The 14,535-nt window shown below is 40.7% G+C and overlaps 1 protein-coding gene across 1 annotated transcript in view; it reads right to left on the reverse strand.

The window, feature by feature from the left end:
• The window catches only part of LOC136875925 (protein sneaky), a 209,621-nt gene extending 196,584 nt beyond the window's left edge, over positions 1-13,037 (reverse strand). The window contains exon 1 of the mRNA XM_068228258.1: positions 12,973-13,037. The gene's annotated coding sequence lies outside the window, so the exon portion shown is untranslated. The remainder of the gene's footprint in view (positions 1-12,972) is intronic.
• Positions 13,038-14,535: the final 1,498 nt, after the last annotated feature.

Consider the following 14,535-nt stretch of genomic DNA (forward strand, 5'->3'; position numbering starts at 1 on the left):
AGAGAACATAATATCTATTACCCACAGGTAATATTAAAGAAAAACAAGTAGTACTAGAATGTAATATTAAACGTTAACATTAAAGAAAAAGAAACGGCCTTCAACTGGCCATAGGCCCCTGGACTACGAACCTGGCACATCCATACAGCACAGCACACACAGAAGCACAACTCTAATCCAATTACATACACATTTGCGGCCACAAGCATTAACCTTTCACTCAATATGCAACATGCAACATTCACTCATGACTTACGCTCCGATGTACGCAGCCCAGAAGCCTCGGGTTCGAAAGGAACCCCCAAATAGATGCTCTAGAGAGCGACAAATAAACAATGAGGATCAAATGCTGGAAACAACTAGCCACCAAGACTACGCTTCAGAAGGGAAAGGGAAGGGACAGAAGGGGGAACAACCAATGTTGAAACAGAAAATACACTCAACTCATAGCGCAGGCGCACTTCAAGTGTCTGTAAGAGTCTTTTGAGTCTGGGAGCGTAATAAGAAGTTTCTCGTTATACAATTTTTTAAATACCTGAGAACATCTGTGATAGGCCTCTAAATATTAGTTCCTAATTAGCGTCGACCTCTAAGATCTTTTGCTGCCATGTTTTTCCTTCATTCCCACCTACATATACCTGCTCTCTTCACAAAGCTGCAGGTTGTTCTTATTGGATCTTCTTGGATTTTTTCTCTCTCTTCACCTGGTAATGCTAGAGTGGAGAGTCTGATTATACCCAGCCCCTCACATTCGAAAAGTATGTGTTCAGCTGATTCCTCTGCTTCATTGCATTTCCTACATATGTTGTCTCTTATTACTCCAATTCTATGTAAGTGTCTTTTCAGATGGCAGTGTCCTGTCAACAGTCCTACTACCCATCTTATATTTTCTCTGCTGAGTTTCAACAGTTCTTTATGCTTCTTGTTTAGTCCTTTTTTGCAAGCCTGCATCCTGTAGGTTGTTTTTTTTTCCAGTTTTCCATTTGTTTCTTTTGTACCCATTCTCCTATGTAGTGTCGGGCTTGTCCATAGGAAATCCCGCATACAGGTTCTGGGCCTACAAAAAGTGTTTCTGCCCCTTTCCTGGCCAGTTTATCTGCTTTTTCATTACCTTCTATACCTGCATGCCCTGGTACCCATATTATTTTGACAATGTTGTACTTTGAGAGCTTCAGGAGAAGTGAGAGGCAATACCAGACAATTCTGGATATTATCCAGACTGCATCTAGTGCCTTAATGGCCGCTTGGCTGTTCGTAAAAATGAAAGTGGTCTTATTCCTATAGTTCATTTTTATATTTTCTTCAAGACATGTTGTGATAGCTATCATTTCAGCTTGACAGACCATAGTGTGTCTGCCCAAGCTTATCTGGATTGATCGCTCAGGTCTTCCTCCGTTGATCCCTCCTCATGTGCCATCCACAGTCTTTGAGCCATCAGTTCACCACACTATATCTTCTTTTTTCCGTATTCCATTTGTTGATAACCCAGTCTCCTTTTTTTGTTATTATCTGAGTTTCAAATGGTTTTATAAAGTTGTACTTTGGTATCATATGATCAGAAGGCATGTGCAGAACTTCCTCTGTTAATTTTACAGTGTCCTAGATTGGGTCTTTGTGCATTCCAGCACTCTGATTGTGCCAATTTATATGAACTCATTCTAGCATGTCCTTTTATGAAATTGCATAATGATGGGAGGTCTAGCAAAGTATTCAAGGCTTCTGTCGGCGTAGTTCTCATAGCCCCAGTTATGGCTATGCATGCCATTCTCTGTAGGCTATCCAATCTACTGCCGACTTTTCCTTGACTTACTTCCTGCCACCAGGTGATTGCAGCATAGGCCATCAACGGTCTAATGATCATTGTGTATATCCACATTACCATTGATGGCCTTAGGACCCATGTCTTCCCGGGTTCTTGGCCCGAGTTATGTTCCTTTCTATATGTTGTGGATTCCCTGTTAGATTTTTATATAACGCTACACCTAGGTGCAATGTCTGTTCTTCCATATATATATATCTTGCCCAAAGTGCTTCAGTGATCTCTTTCCCTCTAATTTTCTCCTTCTTGTAAAAGGGACCAGAGTTATCTTGTTCGGGTTAACTGATAGTTGTTCTTCCCAACACCAGTTCTCCACAAGGTTGAGTGATCTTTACATGAGGTCCTAGATAACACTCATCACCTTACCACAATCACTAAGTCATCTGCGTATCCTTGTGTACAGAAACCGTGTTCGTTGAGCATAGCTATGATTTTGTTCACAACAAGGTTCCACAGCAGAGGCAAAAGAACTCCTCCCTGAGCACAGCCTCGGGTGGCCCTAACCATCAGCATTTCTTCAAACAGGGTTGCTTTTATCTTCATTCCGTCTAACATGGATATAATCCATTTGACGACGGTTTTACTCACCTTGCTCTTTTGCAATGCTTTGATCACAGAGTCAGAGGTTGTATTGCTGAAGGCTCCTTCTATATTTAGAAATGCCGCCAGTGCAATTTCTTTATATTCTAGGCTTTCCTAGTTTACAAACCAACTGGTGGAGTGCTATTTCAGTGGATCTGCCAGGTCTATATGCAAACTGATTTTCATGTAACGTTGAGTTCAGCTGCACCGTTCTTCTGATATATTTATCCAGAATTTTCTCCATTGCTTTCAGCATGAAGGAGGTTAAGCATAATGGTGTGTATGCTTTGGCTTGGGCATAGTTTGCCCTTCCAGGCTTAGGTATGAATACTGCTTTAGCTTCAGACCATGATTTCGGCACGTACCCTAAAGCTAGACTAGCTCTGAAGAGGTCCGTCAGGGCATTGACGAGTATCTCCCGTCCTTCCTGTAGGAGTATCGGAAGTATCTCATCTGGCATAAGTAAGAAAGAAGATAACGGTCAAGTCCACACAATATCTTTCTTACTTATGCATTGTTTTTCAAGTTATAATGGACTGAAGATGACCCAGACTGGGGTCGAAACCGGTACCATTTCCACTTTTAATTAAATAAGAATGTAAACTTTACATCTCTTATTTACTTGTATTGAATAGGTTGAACTACCATATTTATTATTTCAATTTAACTGTGGTGTTTGCACCAAGTATTAGCAAGGACCAAATTTTGATCGGGGCAGAATTCAACCAGCTGGCTTTCTCTTTCTTTCCTTTGTCCCAATCTGAATTCTCCTACTGTATTACATTCTCTTCCTAGGCCTAACACTGCATTCCAATCTCCCATAACAATTAGATTCTTGTCACCTTTCACACATTGTATTAAATCCTCTATCTCGTCATATATTCTTTCAATTTCTTCATCATCATCCGCTGAACTAGTAGGCATATAGACCTCCACTATTGTGGTCGGCATTGGCTTGGTGTCTAATCTCTACAACAACAATAATCCTTTCACTATGGCTGGTCATAGTAGCTTAACTGTTGCCTTATTTTCTTATTCATTATTAAACCTACTCCTGCATTTCCCCAGAACGTATCCACAGAGACGCACACAAGATGCTGTCAGTTGGTACACCTTTTTTATTTACATTTATTTACAAATTAAACACACACATAACCTTGATCACTGCTGTCAAAAAAAAAATAAACACTCACATCACCAAGCCACCATTTTAAAACAACTGAATAACACAGCACATACAGGTTACAACCTTGGAACACAAATAAAACAGTTGATTGCTTTAAAAGCATTTCTACACGTGATCACAAGCATAACCTTGCTACACCATCACTCTTCAATCAATACCTTCCAACAACTCACTTAACAGTAACTCTCAATAACTAACTAACTTCACCGTCAAGATCATCTCTTTATATATATATATATCTTGGCCAGGTTTCCAGAAAGATACGTTACAAGCAATAGCTTCATGAAAATTCTAGAGTGCCTAATACAAAGACTATAATGTATGGAATATTCTCAATCGTTCTCGTGCCTATTACCATTCTGGAAGTTACAGTTTTGTTTCACAATTATGGATTACAATTTGTAGATACAGGTAAGAATAAATTATAATATTAATTCATAGGTATTTACATTAACGGAACTGATATTAATATCTATGTACAACACATGTTTCATGACATAACCTCACACATAATACGATCATTTGACTATGTAAATAATAATAATAATAATAATAATAATAATAATAATAATAATAATAATAATAATAATAATAATAATACTTTCATGACATAACCTCACTTACAATACGATCATTCAACTACGTAAATAATACTAATACTAAATGGATGTACATCACTTCATAATCATACATACAAGTAATAATAATAATAATAATAATAATAATAATAATAATAATAATAATAATAATAATAATAATAATAAAATAATGATGATAATAATAATCATGATCGTAAAATAATAATAATAATTCGAGGTCGATATCTGCAATAGTTTCCCATGGGTGAGCGAACATTGTTTTCAAGTTATACCTGTTATTGCACTTGCGTCCATATTCCCTCTTTAACTTGAAACAATTTCCACACTTGTCACACTCTCTTGGTCCATACCATTTAACTACATACAGACTACCTCAGTCACACAGCCCTCCTGTTGGCGCTGCCGAAGTCCACAGTTCGCAACCTGGCGATGTCTGCGTTCCAGGTGATGGTGATCCACAGGTCCTTACGTGGCATTCGAAGCTTCGCTGGCTTTCCCCTCATTCGTACCTTGTTGTTCAGGTGGCACCCTTGTTTGGTGGTTGTCGATTCGGACCCCATTGGTTCTCTGTCTTGTAGAGGGGGTCCCTATGGCTGTGTCATTTGCCATCGCTGCCCCCATCTCCTGGGACATTGTCTGAGCCTCCCCATATTTCTGCTCCAAGCTGAACATCCTACCTGGACAGTTCATGGTGCCGTGGAGCTTACTGCGGCTATCGAGCGCCTTGCTCTTGGTGTCATGCCGGTACAGCCGATTCACCCTCATATCGTCTGGTTGTTCGGTCTCGGCGTCAAATACCCCCGGTGTTCCGTTGGTGCACTGAGTCCTCTCCTGCGGCTGGACTCGGTAGTTGGCTCTTGGTTGGTGGGCACTGCTCTGGCGACCATGGACAGGACTATTGAATCATTTGGACTCAAAAATGAAGAACGACACCATAGGACCGTGGTGATGCTTAAAACAGTTAACTTCCTTCATTCAGGCCCAGGCTAAAAACATCAAAGCCAAGGTTAGAAAACTCGAGGAGAACATTGGGGCCCAGTTGGAAAAACTCACGGAGAACATCAGGGCCGAGTTTGGAAAACTAGGAGAAAATCGGGGCCCCGTTCAAGACCGGATCGACATCAGAAGAGGGAAGATGACCTATTCTGACGACCTCCATTTTTATCAAAGGAGTCTCCAAAGAACTTTTATTTGTGCTTATTGTCAATGTTTTTCTTTTCAGTTCTTTATTTATACAGCTGAAGAGGACCACTAAGTGGTCGAAACATGTCCTGTAAGTTTTAATTTTATTCAATTTTGCCTGAGGCATTAATAAAGTATCGATTAGGTGGTTATTTATACTTACTTCTTGATCAGAAGAGGGAACCGAATACTGAGCGCTGCACTTCGTGGGCAGGAGATGGAAGTATGACACAGCCCTCAGTTATGTTCGACCTGCAAGGAATTTGTGGGAGAACTGGCGGGCACAGCAGTGCCCACCAACCGACAACCGACTACCGCGCCCAGCTGCAGGAGAGGACTCAGCGCACCAACAGAACGCCGCGGGTATTCAATGCCGAGACCGAACGACCAGACAACGTGACGGTGAATGGGCCGTACCGGCATGACACCAAGAGCAAGGCGCTCGACAGCCACAGAAAGCTCCACGGCACTGTGAACTGTCCAGGGAGGATGTTCAGCGTGGAGCAGAAATATGGGGAGGCTCAGACAATGTCCCAGGAGATGGGGGCAGCGATGGCAATGACACAACCAGGGGAACCCCTCTACGAGACAGAGAACCAATGGAGTCTGAACCGACAGCCACCAAACACGGGTGCCACCTGATAGAACACCAAGGTACGAACGAGGGGTAAGCCAGCGGAGCTTCAAATGCCATGCAAGGACCTGTGGATCACCATAACCAGGAATGAAGACACCGTCAACTGGACCCAGCGGACCCACCATGGGAAGGTGGTGGTCCCCGATGGAACCGCTGGGCTGCGAACTGTGGACTTTGACAGCGCCAACAGGAGGGCTGTGTGACTGAGGTAGTCTGTATGTAGTTAAATGGTGTGAACCAAGAGAGTGTGACAAGTCTGGAAAGTGTTTCAAGTTATAGGGGGAATACTGATGCAAGTGCGATAACAGATATAACTTGAAAACAATGTTCTCTCATCCATGGGTAACTAATGCAGATAGAGCTCAAAGTATTATTATTATTACTATTACTATTATTATTATTATTATTATTATTATTATTATTATTATTATGAACACTGAAAGACATAACAGTCTATACTGATAGTGTATGTAGGCCTATGCATATATGTATGATCATTATTATTATTATCATTATTTTATGATTATTATTGTTATTATTACTTGTATGTATGACTAGGAAGTGATGTACATCCATTTAGTATTAGTATTATTATTATTTACGTAATTGAATAATCATATTGTGTGTGAGGTTATGTCATGAAAGTATTAGTATTATTATTATTTACGTAGTTGAATGATCGTATTGTGTGTGAGGTTATGTCATGAAACATGTGTTGTAGATTTTATTTATTTAGCGTATGATGAATACAATATTATATACAATATGTACAATTACCATCTCAAGTTCATAACTAAAGTTCAATGTCAAAATTTGAGAGCCAGAGAAGAGCTTCATTTGAGACACAGTTTAAGTCCTCTATAGAGCCTCAAGCTTGCAAAGGACACTCAAATGCAATCTGATGCACTGTCTGCTCCCCTAGTCCGCAGTCACATTGCGGTGATCTCTTCCATCCCCAACTGAAGAAAGTGGCTCCACATCTACCTTGGCCGGTCCTAATTCTGTTCAGCATCCTCCACTGCCGTCTGGGAAGAGAAAAACCATCTGGGCACTTGCATGGGTTCTCAATGATGTGATGATGTGGTAATGAGGATTGCTGTTGCCATTGTTCTTTCCAGGCGTCCGATACATTAAAGGAGGTGTCCTGTAAATTCATTGCAGTACGCCAAGAAGGGTGTCTGGATTTCAGTCGTTTAGCTGGGGAAGCTGCTATGTCAGAATGAATAGGGAGGTGAGGATTGTTTTCAATTTTCTTCCATAAGTTAAGCAGTGACTGTGATCTTCTTAGGGATGGAGGTGGTATGTGGCTTAAGGTGGGAAGCCAGTGTGTGTTAGTTGGTCGGATGCATCCTGTAATGAAACGCATTGCTTGGTTCAGCTGGGTGTCTACTAATCCAGTGTGAGCACTGTTAAGCCAGGTAGAGCAGCAATATTCAGCGACGGAATAAGAGAGTGCAAGAGCAGTGGATCTCAGGACTTGAGCATTAGCACCCCAGGATGTACCCACCAGCTTTTGAAGGATGTTACTTCTGGTCTTGATCTTGGCTGATACATTATAGAGGTGATTCTTGAAGGTCAAGGACCAGTCCAGGGTGACTCCCAGGTATTTTGGGTTACTAAAATACTGTAGATTCTCTCCTCTGAATGGTATGGTTGGTTTGTATCCAGCACTTCTATTCCGCAAGTGGAAGGTAGACACAACAGTCTTCTGGGGGTTTGGTCTAAGGTTGTTCTGATAAAAGTAATTGTCTAGAATCTTTAAGTCTGATGTAAGCATCGACTCAGGCTCATTGAAGTGTTAGTGTTGGGCAACCAATGCAATGTCGTCTGCGTAGATGAATTTTCTGGATTTGGTTACTGGAAGGTCATATGTGTACAGGTTGAATAGAAGAGGGGCCAATACAGAGCCCTGAGGGAGTCCGCCGTTTATCTTATGTACTTTACTTCTGGAGTCTTTGGAAAAAATCTGGAAGTACCTATTACTCAGCATGTTACTGAGTAATGTGGAGAGTTTCAGGCAAGGGATGATACTGATAAATTTGAGAAGGAGCTTATCTTGCCACACGGTGTCATATGCAGCTGTCAGATCTAAGAAGACGCACGTGCTTACCACTTTGTTCTCAAATCTATTTTCAATATGGGTAACTAGTGCTAAAACCTGTTCTTCACATCCTCGTCCAGGTCTAAATCCAGCTTGCTCGACTGGAATATGCCAGTTTATTGTCGCAAAAATCCAGTTATATATCAGCCTTTCCATAAGCTTCATTTAACACTGAGTAGTGCTATTGGCCGGTAACTCTCAACTTTTGTTGGGTCCTTAGATGTTTTCAATACAGCTATTATGTTTGTTTTCTTGAAGACTGAAGGTAGGTTACCTGTCTCTAGTATGTTTGAGAAGAAGTTAGTAAGCCATTTAGCAGCAGCTGGTCCAAGATGAAGAAAGAACTCTGGATATATACCATCAGCACCTGCCGCTTTGCCAGGTTTTAGACTTTCTAAGGCATGCTTAGTTTCTTGTAGTTGAAATGGGGCAGAGAACTCAGAGGATCATTGAGCCGAATGTTTCTTTTCCTTCAGGAGGTGCTTTACGTGCCTTCTATGATGCTTTTCAACTGAGACTTTTGAGGTACACATCATATGCTTGGCCATGTCGTCTAGACTGATGCTTGTTTTTGGTCTAATTTTGCTGTTTGGTGTGTCCAATTTCCTGATCAGACTCCTAGCTTCCCTGAAGGAGTGAGTAAAGTCTAGGGACTCTACAGTTTCTTGTCAAAATCTCTTCATGTTTTCATCTAGGGATTGTAACAGTTCCGAAGCTATATATGGATCACCATTGGCCTCAAATTCTTTGAAGAGCCTTTCACTCTCCTCGTTCCAGCCGGGGATGTATTGTTTATGATATCCTCTTGGGATACATCATTTCGCTGCACTTTTAACCACACCGATGAATCTTGCTGTAGTTACTATGGATAGGTCTTATCCATCGCAGGTTGGAGTCAATCTGTTTAGAAAATTCTTCCCAATTGGCTTTTTTAAAATTCCATCTCTGTTTCGGGCAGGAGTGAATGATGGGCACAAGCAATCCAGACTGGAGAATTATTGGTCTATGCTGACTGTGAGGAAATTTGTTGAGCGCTGTGCGTCGTATGTTTCTGAGTGGGTGCTGTCATTGCTTTATAAAACAAAGATCTGGGGTGTATTCTTTGTTCCATCGTGCAGAAGAGAAGGAAGCCTTATCCTTGGCATCATATATAAGCTTAAGGTTTCCAGTTTCCATCCAGTCAGTGAGCTTTTCCCCATTACAGTCATTCGCTTTGTATCCACACAGTGTGTGATGGCTGTTGAAGTCGCCTACAATTATACTTGGATTTTGCAGAGATGGAATTGGCAGAGATGGCCAGGGAATTCCAGGAGGTTTATATAAGTTAACTACTGTCAAATCACAGACTTTGATTGAGGTAGTAAATATTTCATTATCTGAGGAGGATGGCAAGACCTGATAGTGGGTTATATCACTCCTCACATAGGTGGCAATCCCGTACTTTGCATGATTAACTGCGGACACTAATTTAAATCCTGCAATTCTCCCTCTGGATTGCAGTTGGAGATCATTTTCTGTGTGGGTTTCTTGAAGCAGGATGATATGAGTCTGGTGTTCTTTGAGAATCTTTGCTAGGTGTTCACACTTTGCTCTGCTTATGCCCTTGATGTTAAGCTGGCATATTTTCACTGAAGGGCCAAAGTATTTCACTTATACCAACTACAATCTAACTTTAGTCTATCCATTTCCCTTTTCGAATTCTCTAACCTACCACAAGAATTCGAACTCCTCTAGGTGTGGTTCTTCTCCGTTTTCCTTGACCGGGAGGTCGTATACGACAGTTTGGTCTCATCTTATTCTGATGTTGCTCACTTAGCACCACCCGGGGGACATGTGTAGGGTAATTTAAGGTTAAACCTACGGACATGAGCAACAGCGGTCCCCCTGTTGTAGATAGACATTTATATCAGCTCTGTTAATGTAAATACCCGTGAATTAATATTATAATTTATTCTTACCTGTATATATAAATTGTAATCCATAATTGTGAAACACACTGTAACTTCCAGAATGATAATAGGCACGAGAACGATTGAGAATATTCCAAACATTATAGGCACTCTAGAATTTTCATGAAGCTATTGGTTGTAACGTATCTTTCTGGAAGCCTGGCCAGGATATATAGGCTATAAAGAGACGATCTTGAGGTTAGTTAGTTATTGAGAGTTACTGTTAAGTGAGTTGTTGGAAGTTATTGGTTGAAGAGTCATGGTGTAGCAAGGTTATGCTTGTGACCATGTGTGGACATGCTTTTAAAGCAGTCAACTGTTTTATTTGTGTTCCAAGGTGGTAATCTCTATATGCTGTGTTATTCAGTTGTTTTAAATGGGCGGCTTGGTGATATGAGTGGTTTTTCTTTTTGCGACTGCAGTGATCAAGGTTATGTGTGTGTTTACTTTGTAAATAAAATACGTGTACCAACTGACAGCATCTCACGTGCGTCTTTGTGGATAAGTTACAAATTATGATCGTGCAGAATTCAACCAGCTGACTTGCTCTTTCTTTCCTTTGTCCCAACCTGAATTCTCCTACTGTATTACCTTCTCTTCCTTGGCCTACCACTGCATTCCAATCTCCCATAACAATTAGATTCTCGTCACCTTTTACATACTGTATTAAATTTTCTATCTCGTCATATATTCTTTCAGTTTCTTCATCATCCGCTGAACTAGTAGGCATATAGACCTCCACTATTGTGGCCGGCATTGGCTTAGTATCTAATCTCTACAACAACAATAATCCTTTCACTATGGCTGGTTATAGTAGCTTACCTGCTGCCTTATTTTCTTATTCATTATTAAACCAACTCCTACATTTCCCGTTTGATTTTGTGTTGATAATTCTGTAGCCTCCTCACCAAAAATACTGCTCTTCCTGCCAAAGTATTTCACTTATACCAACTACAATCTAACTTTAGTCTATCCATTTCCCTTTTCGAATTCTCTAACCTACCACAAGAATTCGAACTCCTAACATTTCACGCTCCGACTCGCAGAATGTTAGCATTCATCCTCCTGATGATTGCTTCCTCTCATGTAGTCCCTCTGGAATATTTTACCTGGGAGGAAGCAATCATCAACACATCAGTCATTATACAGAGAGAGCTGCATGTCCTCGGGAGTTAGTTACGGCAACAGTTTCCCGTTGCTTTCAGCCATGTAGCAGCATCAACACAGCTAATCCATGTTAAATATTACTACATGGCCATATCAGTCAATCATTCAGACTACCACCCTTGCCTCTTTAAAAATGCTGCTACCCCCCTTTCGATGAACCATTCGTTAGTCTGGTCTCTCGACAGATACCCATCCGTTATGGTTGCAATTTCAGCTCAGCTACCTGCTTCATTGGAAGGTGCAAGACTCCCCACCGCAGCAAGGTCATTTGGTTCACAGAGGAGGAAGAAAACATAAAGGTCAGATTAGAGCCCCCGCAAAGCGGTGTTAGGTCTCTAGTTTCCTGTGTAAACACCATTGGCCTGGACAAGATGACTGGTCTGGATTGGTTAAGGTAGGGGTGGAGAAGACTATTGTTCTGGATAGGTTAGTGTAGGGTTGGACAAGTCCAGTGATTTGGGGACAAGCACTGGGGGCCTAAAGGCGTAGGCTCCCAGGTCAGAGCCGCCACGAAACAGCATTAGGCCTCTAGTTCCCTGTTCAACAGTTCCTTCCCCCTACAACAGAGAGTGCACAAATATCTTACCACAGCTGCAGTGCTGTACACTTCTCTGTATTAAGGTGTTTGATATAAAATCATCCCTATTCTGTATTCAGCATTGTTCCCTTCAAAATCCTGTTTCTTTGTGTTTTTATTCTGCCGGGGTTGGAAATACAATCTAATTATGATTAATGTGAATGACATCAGGTATGACGGTATATAATGTCCTCTTCAGTGTTCTATATGTCAGTTAATAGTACAAAAGCCTAGTATTTTCTCACATCTACTCCTTCCTTGTACCCTAATGAACATATCTAATAGCATATAACGGTGCCTACAAGTGAACTGGAGATAGCGGGCTTGTGTACCGTAACCTTTCTAGAAATTTAACCACCCATTCAACACTCTTTTGTCTAGGCCAATAACCTTGTCTGGTCCCGCGGTGTAGAGGGCAACGTGTCCGCCTGTCACCCAGCAGCGCCGGGTCAGGGTTTTAAATTGTAATCATTAATATCCCTGGCATGGGGACTGGGTGTTAGTGTCGTCGTTAACGTTCCTTTCCTCATATTCAACACTCTACACTTCCACAATTCCACTTACATGCAACTTCATATCATATGGTGAAAGTAGTGGCAAAAGATCTACAGAGGTCAACGCCATGAACAAATATATATTTTAAAAAAGGCAATAACCTTTATCTACACTCCCATGATCTACACTATCAAAAGGCTTGGATAGGTTAATAGCGATACAATCCATTTGAGCCTCTGAATCTAAATATCTGCTACATCTTCTTGGAATTCTGTTAGTTGAGCCTACTTCTTTACCAGCATCATAGATCCCACATGCAAACAGTACTGTAAACAAATAAATATTTCAGATACGGTTATAACAAGCATTCTCTGCTAATTAGGCCTACACACCATAATATACTGAAGACAATGGGTACCGGTACCTAACATGAAAGTAATTATCGATGAGGTACCGGTACTGTAGAAATACAGGACTTACAGTGTAAGGTCGTAATTCAATTAAATGTTTACGATAACCTCTTCCAACAGATGAAGTACCGGTATTTGAGTTAAGTTCAATCATTTCAATGACTTTCAATCACGATCATAGTCTATTATACACGATGGTTACCGTATAGAAATAAAATGCTACTGAGAAATTAACTGGCTGAATAATAAACTAAAATTAAAACCTTACCACTTAATAAGCAAAAACAAGACTTCTTCCCAAGAGTCCAAAACCAAACAAAAACAAGACCTACTACAATCTATCACCAAAACAAAACAAACAATATCGAATTCGAACAGTATATCGAAATACTATCAGATCGATCTTGGTCTTGGTTAATAATCGCTGCTATCAAATCCAGAGAAAAAAGATCTCCGAGCATACAAATTTCAATGCTCGAAGAAAAAGATCACTACAGCATGGATTAAGGAAACAAAGAAGGATCAATCAATCAATCACTACTGATCTGCAATTAGGGCAGTCGCCCAGGTGGCAGATTCCCTATCTGTTCTTTTTCTAGCCTTTTCTTAAATGATCGCAAGGAAATTGGAAAATATTATTAAACTTTTCCTTTGGTAAGTTATTCCAATCCCAAATTCCCCTTCTTATAAACGATATGGAACAGTGTTGCCAACATAGCTGATTCTCCGCTAAATTTGGCGGAATTGGAAGACTGTCGGCGGAGAAATGTATCATTTAGCGGACAGCGGATTTTTTGGCGGAATTCTGGATTTATTGCAGCGGAATTTAGTGTTTATCCATTTTACTTTTTTAAAAAAATTGTACTCCAGTCTATCTCCGAGCTATTCCGTATTTCTTGTCAGGAGCTAGCAGTCACATGAGGAAAACACGTTGTTTGGATTTGATGTTATGAGGTCATGCTATCAAATTTGTAATGCGTGGGGAATAGGTACTTATCTCTTAGTTGACGAATGACGACAGATAATGAACTCATCGAAAGTAACATTTATACTTATGCTATGAAGGGAGACCGTTTAATGAACTGGCCTGTTCTGCGTGTGGCCCATGAGGTAGGGGATTCACCTAGTTTGCACTCGGCAGTAAAACGCCTACAAGTTTTAACTCGCCGGCTCGCAGGCAGGGTGTTAATCCCAGTGAAACTCACAGATCAGATGAGTGCATACATTTACTTTTATTATATTATTGTTGTTATTATTGTACCGGGCGGTACACCTCTACACCGTTTATTTAAAAGTTGCGCCAGTTGAAACTCCTCTTCTGGAGGAAGGTTGAACTTTATCTACGGTCTTAATTTCCAAATTTCTCAGAAGATGTCACTACCTGGAAATTTTTGAGTTTGTGAACTGTGTCATTTTCGACGTACTTTTGTTTTGCTTGTATTAAGAAGTGTGAACTTTCTCTTCTAGAGGACACTACTGAAGATCTACAATAGTGCAACCTAGTGCGGAGTCAAAGAACTATTTTGTTGGAGAAAATTTAATTTCAAAAGTTTGTTCTTTGTTAAATTTCTTTCTGTCATTGTTTAAGTTGGCAATCTTTACCCCTTTTTTCCCCTTGTTATGAATGTATCCAATCCCGAAATTCTTCTATTAATTTCTGGCCAATCAGGGGTATCTTCCCCCAACTTGTATCTGTTGCGGGGTCCTACCCAATAAAATCTTTGTGGGAGGGTGTTTTCTTTCCCCTAACGCCTAGAATCTTCCACGAGAGGATATAAACTGCTGATTTTAGGGTCTCGGGGCCACTTCTGTTCCATCTTTCAGTGTGTAA

The sequence above is a fragment of the Anabrus simplex genome, chromosome 6 (genome assembly GCF_040414725.1).
Source record: "Anabrus simplex isolate iqAnaSimp1 chromosome 6, ASM4041472v1, whole genome shotgun sequence".
Classification (NCBI taxonomy): domain Eukaryota; kingdom Metazoa; phylum Arthropoda; class Insecta; order Orthoptera; family Tettigoniidae; genus Anabrus; species Anabrus simplex.